This window comes from Dama dama, chromosome 6 (assembly GCF_033118175.1).
Source record: "Dama dama isolate Ldn47 chromosome 6, ASM3311817v1, whole genome shotgun sequence".
NCBI classification, from domain to species: Eukaryota; Metazoa; Chordata; class Mammalia; order Artiodactyla; family Cervidae; genus Dama; species Dama dama.
Genome location: NC_083686.1, coordinates 5,965,823 through 5,979,018, shown reverse-complemented (window position 1 = coordinate 5,979,018; position 13,196 = coordinate 5,965,823).

The window sequence follows — 13,196 nt, the reverse complement described above, 5'->3', positions numbered from 1 at the left end:
TCCCAATGGCATCATAAAAAGTTAGATATAAGTGATTTAAATGCATGTTTTGGTTCTGTATTCAGTGCAATATAGATCTGAAGGAAGGCTTATATTGGATGTATTTTTTTTATGGCAAAATCAAAATTCAGAGGAGGAGAGTTTCTTTGTTCACAAAAAAGTGGCTTTTTAGTTAGTATGGAATATGATCTACCATGCTATTTATCTATTCCTTCCTTCATTTCTTCTTTTTTTCCCACAAGTATATGGAATGCCACCTTGTGCCTGGCAAAGTACTAGACACTGGGGGTATGAAAGTTAACTGTGATAATTAGCAAGACCCCTGGCACCTCCAAAGAAAAATAAGGCAGAGCGTTTGATATAAATAAACATAAAAGTCATGTGAAAACTCAAACATCAATTTTGTGTTCTGCTTCAGAATGTTAACTTGATGGAGTGGAAAGAAGTTTGCAATGAGTCAGATCTTGGTTTTAAATTCCCAACTCCTCCACAATATGACCTCTCTGAGTCTGTTTCCTTATCTGCCATTTATATCATATCTGATTCTGTTTCATCACCCGGAAAATGGGAACAACATCCTCCTCATGGGGTGTGTGTGATTGAACAAGTTATGCATGCAAAACTGCTCATCTGGGGTGTGGAACACTGTGGGCAATCTGTTCATTCTCCTGATTTCCAACGTATTTTATTTTTTTATAGATTTTGGAAAATTACTTTCCATACATAAAATGATAGATTCATGAAATACTAGAATAGGAAAGAGTCTGAGATGTATTCAGTTTCTTTACATCCAATGTTCCTTATTTTATAGACAATCTAATTTAAACCCAGAGAGCACTAATAGCTAGCTCAGTTTTGCAATTTTCAGTGGTCTCTAGAACATTCTGATTGTGATTCTGGTTTTATTATTCCATCAGTTAAAAAAAATAAGTACAGTATGACAAAACCCACTGGAAAAAAAAAATAATAATAATAAAAATTTAAAAAAAAAAATTAAAAAAAAAAAATAAGTACACACTCCCCGTATATGTATGTGTTTAAAGTACAGTGAACTTTTTGTATATTTGATGTTCATGAGCTACATTAACAATTGTACAAACTATGAAAAAATATATAATAGAAATAAAGAATGAGGTAATGATGAAGTAAATAATATTTATTGTTGCATTAATTTTGATGGCTTTTATTAAGCCAAAGGCGTACATCCTAATGGCACAAAGTGAAGAGGAACTAAACAGCCTCTTGATGAAGGTGAAAGAAGAAAGTGAAAAAGCTGGCTTAAAACTCAACATTCAAAAGCTAAGATAAGGGGATCTGTCCCCATCACTTCATGGCAAATAGGTGGGGACAAAATGAAAACAGTGAGAGACTTTATTTTCTTGGGTTCCAAAATCATATGGATGGTGACTGTAGCCATGAAATTAAAAGACACTTATGACACTTATACAGTGTATTAAAAGGCAGAGACATCATTTTGCTGACAAAGATCTATCAAAGCTATGCTTGCTCCAGTAGTCATGTATGGATGTGAGAGTTGTACTATAAAGAAGTCTGAGCACCGAAGAATTAATGTTGTGGTGTTGGAGAAGACTTTTGAGAGTCCCTTGTACTGCAAGGAGATCCAGTCAGTCCATCCTAAAGGAAATCAGTCCTGAATTTTCATTGGAAGTACTGATGCTGAAGCAGAAGTTCTGATACTTTGACCACCTGATGTGAAGAGCCAGCTCATTGGGAAAGACCCTGATGTTGGGAAAGATTGAAGACAGGAGAAAAAGGGGATGACAGAGGATGAGATGGTTGGATGGCATCACTGACTCAATGGACATGAGTTTGAGCAAACTCTGGGAGATAGTGAAGGACAGGGAAGCCTGTCATGCTGCAGTCCATAGGGTCACAAAGAGTCAAACAGGACTTAGTGACTGAACAACAACAACAAAGGCATACACACTAGTCTCTGTGTATACATTATATACTTAGTGAAATCCATTATTATTATGACTTCTTAATTCCACAGTTCAACACTCTTTAGAAAGTTTGAAGGTTTTTAACAGATTTCACTATTTCTAGCTTGTGATGGGCTTGAGTATCAAGAGGAAAAGAACCAACTCTGCCATTTTCTTGTTTTTCTCTTGTACTCATATTATGCTCAATCTGCAGTGTCTGCAGGAATATGTTTAGTCATTTCTCCATTTTGTGATGATTAGTTTGGTTAAAGCTGGACAATAAAATGTCCAAATTCACTTATCCAGACACATGTTAATATGCTGACAGTGAATGGGTGTATAAGGAAGAAGCTTCTGTCTCTTGTCTTTGAGAGTCCTCTGTAGACATTGTGGGACTCTTGGAAACAGCCAAGGGAAGGTGAGAGTGTCTCTCTGTGTATCAAATACCAGCAAAGATTTTCCTAGCTTTTCAAAAGATAAACAATTAAATAATGGCCCTAATTTTTTTCCCCTCTATCCTAAATGACAATCTTGATCATTTCACTTTGGAAGCCACTGTGTTCATGGAAGAGGAAGGATTAGAGGCTGAGTCTACTGATTTCTCAGTGAATTTTTGTGCAAAATATAATGGATTTTTATAACAAAATTTTTATTCTACTGTAGTATAACATATTCATAAAGGTACACATGCCCCAAGGGTGCACTTTCCTGAATTTCCTCACCATGAACCCACATGGCCACAGTGTAGGTCAAGAACTAGAACCTCCCCAACACCCTAGTGTGCCCTTGGGCTTCCTCTTAGCCCCCAATAATTCCTTTTTGACCTCTAACTCCACATTAGTTTTGTTTTAAAATTTATATAAAAGGAATGATGCAATATGACCTATTTTAAGCCTGCATTTCCTTTGCTTGACATTGTGAGATTTATCTGTGTTGGTTGGTGTAGTGGTAGTTCCTTCACCTTCTTTGCTATGGAATCTTCAGTGCATATATGGACCACCATCTACAATCATTCTGCGCTGATGGAAAGTTGAGTTGTTTCCAGTGTTGGTCTATTATGAATGGTGCTCCCATGGGCTCTCTTGTATACTTGGTATGTAGATGCCTGCATTTCTATTGGGTATAAACTTAGGAGATACAAGTAGCAGTATGATTGCTGAGTCATAGAGTAGACATATAATAAGCTTTAGAGATATAATGCCAACATCTGCTGGATCATTGAAAAAGCAAGAGATTTCCAGAAAAATACCTATTTCTGCTTTATCGACTATGCCAAAGCCTTTGACTGTGTGGATCACAATAAACTGTGGAAAATTCTGAAAGAGATGGGAATACCAGACCACCTGACTTGCCTCTTGAGAAACCTATATGCAGGTCAGGAAGCAACAGTTAGAACCAGACATGGAACAATGGACTGGTTCCAAATAGGAAAAGAAGTACATCAAGGCTGCATATTGTCACCCTGCTTATGTAACTTATATGCAGAGTACATCATGAGAAACACTGGGTTGGAAGAAGCACAAGCTGGAATCAAGATTGCTGGGAGAAATATCAATAACCTCAGACATGCAGATGACACCACCCTTATGGCAGAAAGTGAGGAGGAACTAAAAAGCCTCTTGATGAAAGTGAAAGAGGAGAGTGAAAAAGTTGGCTTAAATCTCAACATTCAGAAAACTAAGATCATGGCATCTGGTCCCATCACTTCATGGGAAATAGATGGGGAAACAGTGGAAACAGTGGCTGACTTTATTTTTTTAGGCTCCAATATCACTGCAGATGGTGACTGCAGCCATGAAATTATAAGATGCTTACTCCTTGGAAGGAAAGTTATGGCCAACCTAGATAGCATATTAAAAAGCAGAGATATTACTTTGCCAACAAAGGTCCATCTAGTTGAGGCTATGGTTTTTCCAGTGGTCATGTATGGATGTGAGAGTTGGACTGTGAGGAAAGCTGAGCGCCAAAAAATTGATGCTTTTGAACTGTGGTGTTGGAGAAGACTCTTGAGAGTCCCTTGGACTGCAAGGAGATCCAACCGGTCCATCCTAAAGGAGATCAGTCCTGGGTGTTCATTGGAAGGACTGATGCTGAAGCTGAAACTCCAATACTTTGGCCACCTCATGAGAAGAGTTGACTCATTGGAAAAGACCCTGATGCTGGGAGGGATTGGGGGCAGGAGGAGAAGGGGACGACAGAGGATGAGATGGCTGGATGGCATTACCGACTCGATGGACATGAGTTTGAATAAACTCCGGGAGCTGGTGATGGCCAGGAAGGCCTGGTGTGCTGCGATTCATGAGGTCGCAAAGAGTCAGACACAACTGAGCGACTGAACTGAACTGATATATATATACATATATATATATATATGTATATATATATACATATATATATATATATATATATATATATGAAGCAGCTATTATTTCAACAATTCTAGGTAAGTAGCCACATAAGAATGAACAACATGCAACAATAAGAAGTTACCACTCACACAATCTGTGGGATGCCTGAGGTGCTGCTGATTGGGACTCAAATGGACTTGGCTTCAAGCTGAGCACTGAGTTCAGATCTATTCCATGTGTCTCCCATCTTCCTTGAACCAGAGACTCCTCAAGGCACATTCTCCTTAAATCTCAACCACATTCCCTCTCAAGACTGGAACCAAGATGTTATGTCTAACTACAAAAGCTTATTTCAAGATTCTGCTCATATGATGCCCCTCAGTATTCCAGTGATTAATACAGGTCATGTGGTCAAACCCAAAGGATAGGGGAAATTCTCTCCCCCATCATGAGGTCTTTGTTAGTGTGTGGAAATATAATCCTATCACACAGAAATGAAGAATTTGAATCCATAATTCAGTTGACTGTATAATCTTCTGAACAGTACCAATCCAATGTACACTGTGAGCAATGGATTTTCAAATTTCCCATTATTCTACATCCTTAACATTTTTGATGTATTTTTACTTTAACGATAGCCATTCAATGTCATGGTTCTAATTTATATTTCTCTAGTGATTAATGAGGCTGAGTACCTTTTCATGTGTTTGTTGGCCTTTTCTGAAGTGCTTGCTGAAGTCATTTACCCATTAAGAAGATTAGGTGGCAAGTCTTTTTCTTATTGATTCATAAAATATATTCTGAAATGAATATTTTGCTGGTTATCTTTTGTCTATTCTGTGTCTTGTCTTTTAACCTCTGAATTGTGTCTTTGGATGTAGATTTTAAATTTGAATCCAGTCCAATTTATCCATCTTTCCCTTTATGATTAATGCCTTGCATGTCCCACTTGAGAAACCTTTGCCAACCCTCAGTTCATGAAGATATTCTCCTGTGTTTTTCTTTTAAAAGCTTTATTGTTCTTTTCATATTTAGATCTACACTCTATCTGGATCTGGAATTGATTTTTATGTATTTTGTGATGTAATGGTCCAGATGCATATGGATATCTAATTGATCCATACCGTTTATTGAAAGACCATTTTTTGCCTCTGCCCTACCAATTTTATATTAAGTGTCCATTATGTATTTAGCATTTCTGGACTCTCTGTTCCATTCCACTGGCCTAATTTGTCTGTCTAATGTCAATACTATGCTCTTTTAATTATTATAGCTTCTTAATATATCTTCATACCTGACACCATAAATCCTCTAGATTTGCTCTTCTTCAAGATTGTCTTGACTTTTCTTGACCTTAAGTTTCCATTAAGAGTGTTTAAACAAGCTTGTCAATTTTTATAGCAATCCTCTTGGTATATTGATTAAAATTACAATGATTAACTTGTAGAGAACCAATCATTACATTTTTCAATCTATGAACATGATATATTCCTCCATTTTTTAAAGGTCTTTAAAGTGCTTTCCTCAACATATCTTTTGCAATATGGATTAGCTGAAAATATCTTAAAGTATCAAACTCTGGTTCATTTTGTTTAACAGTTTTTCAAATCATCTCTTTCCTCTATTATTTCTCAGTATAGAAGCAAGAAGAAGCCAGACCTTACTGTAACATTTTTGTTGAAACCTCCTTAGCTAAATATCCAAGTCCTTTGCATGATTCTGTTTATATGTAACTGCAGGACACAATTCAGACACCCTTTCTGCCATGATTTAAAAGGGATTCCCTTTCTTCTGAATTCCACTCACTGATTCCTCATTTCCCTCTGTCCCTCATTGGCAACACTTTGACATCATATTTCTACCAAGAATCTGTGAAGATTTAGTCATTCTCTTTGCCAGTGAAAGTCCTATAGTCAAAGCTGCAGTTCTTCCTGTGCAAGGACAGCATGTAAATTTGTGAAGCATCCCATATTTTGGGGGCTTCCCTGGTGGCTCAGATGGTAAAGAATCTGCCTACAGTGGAGGAGCCCCAGGTTTGATCCCTGGGTCAGGAAGATCCCTTGGAGAAGGGAATTGCTACCTACTCCAGTATTCTTGCCTGGAGAGTCCCATGGACTGAGGCGACTGGAGAGCTACCTCCATGGGGTCACAAAGAGTCAGAGACAACTGAGCAACTAACACTTTCACTTTTTCACGTGGTTCTTCCAGCAGTCCTATACGGCTGTGAGTGTTTCATCTTTAAGAAGGCTGAGCACTGAAAAACTGGTGCTTTCAAATTGCCAGAGGAGACTCCTGAGAGTCCCTTGGACTGCAAGGAGAACTAACCAGTCTATTCTAAAGGAAATCAGTCCTGACTATTCACTGGAAGGACTGATGCTGAAACTGAAGCTCCAATACTTTGGCCACCTGATGCGAAGAGCCTACACATTGGAAAAGACCCTGATGCTGGAAAGACTGAGGGCAGGAGGAGAAAGGGGTAACAGAAGATGAGATGGTGGGATGGTATCACTGACTCAATGGAGATGAGTTTGAGCAAGCTCTGGAAGACAGTGAAGGACAGGGAAGCCTGGCATGCTGCAGTCCAGAGGGTCACAAAGAGTTGGACACGACTTAGTGACCAAACAACAACAATAAGGCATTTTCAGATATGATCTATGTCTTCTCTATAGTGACCCTTATTTCCTTCTGAATCCTCGTGAAGAGTCATCAACATCAATATTTCTACTATTTTCAAGGTAATTTAGGCTTTTTATATCACAGTTATCAAAAATTCCCAGCCTCTGCTGGAAGCAGAGCCACTCTCACATTTAAAGTTTTATTTCAATAACACCCCATTTCCAAGTACCAGCATTTAAATTAGCTTTCTATTGCTGCTATGACAAAGGACAACAAATTCAGTGGCTTAAAGCAACACAAATTTATTATCTTGTAGTTACAGAGATTCAGATTTTGAAATGGATCTCAATGGGTCATGATCAAGGCATTGGTAGGGCTCTCTATATTCCATTCTGGATGCTCTGAGTGAGAATCCACTTTCTTGCCTTCTCCAGCTTTTAGCATTTGCTCACATGTTTTGGTTCTTGGCCTTCTTTTTCCTCTTCAAAGCTCACAGTGGCCACTCAAGTCTTCCTCATACTACATCACCATGACTCTTTGACACCCTCTTCCTCATTTAAGGACCTGTGTGATAAAATCTAGGACAATCTTTTTGTTTTAAGTATAGCTGATGAGCAATCTTAATCCCCTCTTTCCATGTACTATCACATATTCTAGGGATTAAGTTTCTGGGGATTAAAGAATGTGCATCTTTGTGGGGGGCATTATTCTGTGGAGTGAGTGTGTTTCTCTCGAAATAAATCTACTTCTTACCTATCACTTGGTCTCCAAATTCTTCTGGGCCAAAGCAAGAACTTCAGATTCACCAGGAACAGTTTGAACAGACTAGTACACACTGTAACCTGTGCACATCTCTATCCCAGCAGGAATTGTCTTCTTTGCTACAGGACTGTTTTCCATCCCTAGACAGCAACCTCAAGGGGGGACTCATGTCCTACTATTGATATCTTTGTATCCTCACATCCAGCCTGGCACCTGGCACACAGTTGCTGTTTGGCCACCTTCAGCCGTTAGGGAAGTTTCACAATGGTCAGGATGCCTGAGCTGGGTCTTGAAGGATGAGTAGTTTGGTTCGAGAGGTCATGGACAAGGCAATCATGCAAGAAGGAATAGCTCATGTCTCCTAAAGGACCATTAGGTGTTTCCTTAGAAGACTTTTCCATCTCTGATCCCTATCCCCAGACTTTTCCATCTCCGACCTATCCTGGCAGTCTAGGTCACCCTGTCACGCTTCTACTTTCCGAATCACAACATGCATGCCCTCTCCCTTCCCATCACCTTCCCCATCTACCCAGTCTCAGCAAAGGGAACCTCCATTCCTTCACCCAGTCACTCAAGCCAAAAGCACAGTTCACCTTCTGATTTCCTTTCTGTCCAGAATATCTTGCAATCCTGCTAGCAGTCCCCCTTCTCAACTCTGTCAGCTACAGGTGGGCACTTGCCATCAACCTCTACAAGGATTAAATCATGCACTGCTGCAGTGCTGACCTTCAACACCCCCTGAAAGGAGTTCAAGGTGGAGAGCAGAAATGAGGCATTCTATATTCTGGAAAACTGGCAGAACTGGTTTCCACATAGTTAGATATTCTCAGGAGACAGTTTCATGAGTCCGATTCTTGCATTTCCTCGTATCTAAAAAAATACTGAAATCCTTCATGGTGCTATCTGCTCCTTGTGACTAGCAGTGACTTTCATGAGATTTGTAGAAACCTTCTGCAAAAAATATGTGCCTGATTGTATGTATGCCCTCTTCACCAAAATCACATGTATACTTTTCCTCCTATCTTTTTGGAGTAGTTTCTCAGAGTTATGTGAAGTGCTGTCTCCCAGGCTATAGTCCTCATCCTGCCCCCAATAAAACTTAACTCACAATTCTCTCATGTTGTGCATTCATTTTTTTTTTTTTAAGTCAGAAACTCCATCTATAAGCTGTAGCCTCACTACCTCAATTCATATGTTGGAAAAGATTCTGGAAGAAGTTCTGGTTCTTCTGGTCCCAGGAGAGTGATAAAAATGTCTTTTGTTAATGAAGCAATCTTTGGTAAAGAGTCTGCCTGCAATGCAGGAGACCTGGGTTCGATTCCTAGGTTGGGAATATCCCCTGGAGAAGGAGGTGGCAGCCCACTCCAGTATTCTTGCCTTGAAAATCCCATGGATGGAGGAACCTGGCAGAAGACAGCCCATGGGGTCGCACAGAGTCAGGCAGAACTGAGCAACTTCACTTTCATAACTTTCTTTTGGGAAGAGCCTAAGGATGGGGGCTGGTTGTTAGTGGAAACTACTAACTACTTGATCAATAGTGTCTATGTGATAAATCTTCCATAACAGCCCCAAAGGATGGGATTTGGAGGGCATATGTATTGGTGAACCAGAAACCTTCTATGTGCCACTGTGCCAGGCTCCACATTCTGTGAGGACAGGAGCTCTTTTGTCTGGGATCTGGCCCTGTGTTTCTCTTCATCTGGCTATTGGTTCATATCTTTTAATGTCCTTTGTAACAAACTTGTAGTCTAGTGAGTAAACGGGTTTCCTGAGTTCTGTGAGCCACTGTGGCAAATTAAGGGAACCCAAAGATGGGGTCATGGGAACCTCTGACTTATAGACAGTTGTTCAGAAGCAAAACAAGTTGCGATTGTAATTGACATCTGAAGTGGGGAGAAGGAGAGTCTTGTGGGACTTAGACCTTAACTTGTGGATCTCATGCTGTCTCCTGGCAGACAGTCAGACTGAGTTAAATTGTAAGATACTCAGCTGGTGGGTATGGGGAGAAATACCTCCTACACAGTGTAATTGCTGACCCAAATATTACTTCCTTGCAGTGAGTGTCTGCTCACAGAACTGAGAGCGTCCTGCAGGCAAGCCTCTGAACTTCCCCTCAATCCTAACAATCCTGAATTTGCAGCCAGCATACAGTGTCGGACTTTCCCGAGGGCTGTCACTCTTCTGCATGCCCTGCCCTCCTTCCTGAGTCCATGTCTGTGCTTTTAGCCTGTTCATTTTAGCCTGTTCACCTGTCTCTTGTCCCCTGCCCTTCCTCTTCTTTCTAGAACCTACTTCAGAGGAGTTTCATTGCCAAGTAGTTTGGCTACAAATTAAATATTAGAGGCACTGCAAATAATGTTAACGTACCACCTCTGCATTCTTGTCTCTTTTTGACCTTTGTACGCAAATTATAGTCAACAACTCACCCTTGACAGGGTGCATGATTCCAATTGTTTTAAAATATAATTATCATTCTAATGAAGCAAGACTCCCAACCTGGGAGGTGAATGACTAAATCTTGGTGCTTTTACATGCCTACTGAGAGATAAGATGATATAATACGATAATAACTAAAGAGCTATTATGTTGGTTAATTGCAATTTTAAAACAACTCATTGTTTGGGGGAAATAATTCATAAATAGATGGGAATACAGAGAAACGATGACACTCTCCGTAAATATGTCTTTTTGATGGCATTCATTTGTAAATACAGTTTTAGAAAGATATAAGTTTCTGATTTTGAATATGCTTGGAATTTCATGCCTGGCCCCAGATTAATAATGATGTAAAAATTCCCTTCATGTTTACCATATCACTGCGACACTGGGCTTTCTGATAATTTGGGGAAGTTTAGGGCCAAACTGGAGGGCTTCCCTGGTGGCTCAGTGGTATAGAATCCTCCTGACAATACAGGATAAACAAGTTTGATCTCTGGGTCAGGAAGATCCTCTGGAGAAGGGAATGGCCATCCACTCCAGTATTCTTGCCTGGGAAATCCCATGGACAGAGGGGCCTGGCAGGCTATAGTCCATTGGGTCGCAAAGAGTCGGACAAGACTGAGTGACTGAGCTTGCACACAGGGCCAAACTGAAATAGTGAAAGCATTAACCCAATTTTTTTTTTTTTTGAAAAAAAAAAGAACTGGAATAAAATCATTAAGTATGCTTTGCTTTCTAATGAACTGGCATGCAACTGTATCCAATTTCCTCACTGCTTTCCCTTTGATCTCTTTAAGCTTTTCCTTGGTCAAACCTCTCCTGTTTGAATTTGCACTAATTTGTAACTCCGCGTCTTCCATCTGGGGATAACAGATCTGTGCAGGCCCTCTTCCACGCTGGGCTAAATTTGCCCAGCACCTGGTTGAACATATTGGTTTCAGCATATTTACCCAAATCGTTAGTAAAACATCAGAAACAGTCGGCTCCTGCGAATTAAATCACAAGCAGCGTCCCTGTCACTTACGCTAATACAATTTAGACTTGAAATTCACAAGCAGGCGCACCCTGCTTCCACTCACATCCAGGCAGCCCCTGGAAGCCTGAATCCGGCACTCAAAACATCCCTTGAGCTGGGAGAAATTAGGAAGATACTTCAGCTGGTTTCAGTCTTGCGTTTCATACATATTCTGTGGATAATTTTCCAACCCTTCCTTTTCATCTCGTTTTAACTTCCCCAAGTCCTTTGACTAGCTCTGTGTAGAGAGTTATTGCCAATCTCATTTCCTGTGGTCTTTTCAAATCCAATCTTTTTAGTTCCCTCTGTTTGGTGGAGGGATTAGAGCTTCTTAGCCTGAAAGCCAGTTTTGGAATGCAGGTTGAGGGTCAGTGGTGAAGACTGTTTCCCCCTTCCATTTTTGTCTGATGTAGCCTTTTTGATTTACATGTCTGGAAACCCACAAAAGCCTTCTTATTGTTATTGTAGCTGGAAAACGGCCCGGATCCAGCCCAATCCTTTGCAAAAAAAAAAAAAAAAAAATCCTTCTTTCTGTTCCTGCCTTTTGCTGTAGAATTCATTACTGTAATGCATTGTTTACTTACATTTCTATCTGGTGATAATGAGCTTTTCAGCCTTTAAGTTTTTGTGTTCCTAGCCACAGAGGGAAGACCAAGAAAAAGAGAGGGGAAAAAATGAGAGGGGTGAGATATCTCACCCTGATTCTAGCTTCTCTGCCCAGGTTCTGAACACTTATAATTAACTCTTTGTGTCTTCCCCATCTTAAAAAAAAATCAGGATTCGAGAATGAACCAGCCTGTTCAAATTCTCTTCCAAGTCACATTCAAGTTCATGTGAACTCATCTCACATCTCACTCTTGATTTTTAAATTTTCAATGAAATCTTTTTGTTTTGTAAAAACCACTACAGAACAGATGTAAGAACTTTGCTCTTAACCTTCTCTTCACCTTAGCTGCACCCACTGTTAACATTTTCGCCATGTTTTAAATTTCTCTCTCAACACACATAAAGATACACGTGTTCTTATTTCTCTTTGCATTATTCTTACTATCATTATTATTGTTTTGCTGAATCAGTTGTGGAAATTTGGCACCCTATCCCCAGATACTTCAGTATGACTCTCCTAAACAGAACCTAAACCGTTCTCTGATATACTCACAATGTGATGACCAAACTCAGGAAATTTAAACTGAATGCAAACTGTTATCTAGTTTACAGTCCAGATTCAAATTTTGCTAATTGCCTATGTGCTTAGCCTTAGGTACTATTTTCCTCTCTAATCCAGGGTCCAACCCAGGATCACTCATTGCATTTAGTTATCGTTTTCCTTTGGTCTTCTTTCTTGTCCTCCTCTCTATTTTGTTTTAAACAACACTGACATTTTTGAAGAGAACAATCTGTTATTTTGCAGAATGTTTCTCAGTTTGTCTGATTGTTTCCTTGCAATTTGACTCAGTTTTTGCAGTTCCAATGGGTTTCCCTGGCGGTTCATCAGTAAAGAATCCACCTGCCAATGCAGAAGACGCAGGAGACATGGGTTCAAATCCCTGGCCTGGGAAGATCCTTTGAAGAAGGAAACGGCAACCCACTCTAGCGTACTTGCCTGGGGAGTCCCATGGACAGAGGAGGCTGGCAGGCTACAGTCCGTGCAGTCACAGAGAGTTGAACGAGACTTAGAGACTAAGCAACAACAGTGCAGTCCCAAATCTTTGACCAATCCTTTGCATTTGCAGCTATGGTCTCAAATCTCTGACAACCTTTCATCCTTAGCCTGGAGATGATCATTCTCTTATCTTAGTCAGGATCAGTGATTTTGTAACCCTGGGAAGATATAAGATAAAATGCATGAATATAACTACATATATGTGAAGAAATAAATTTGGTATTTAAACCTTAATGTAAATTGTGATTATACAAGTGTGCTAGGAAGTTTTGTATTGATTGCTCTGTTAGAATGTATTTTGTAAAGCGTTTGAGACTTTTATGAGATCTGACTTTCTATAGAATTTAGACTTGAGATTTCAATTTAAAATATTTGGAGGTTTTAATCTAATCACATTTACTTAAAAGCTT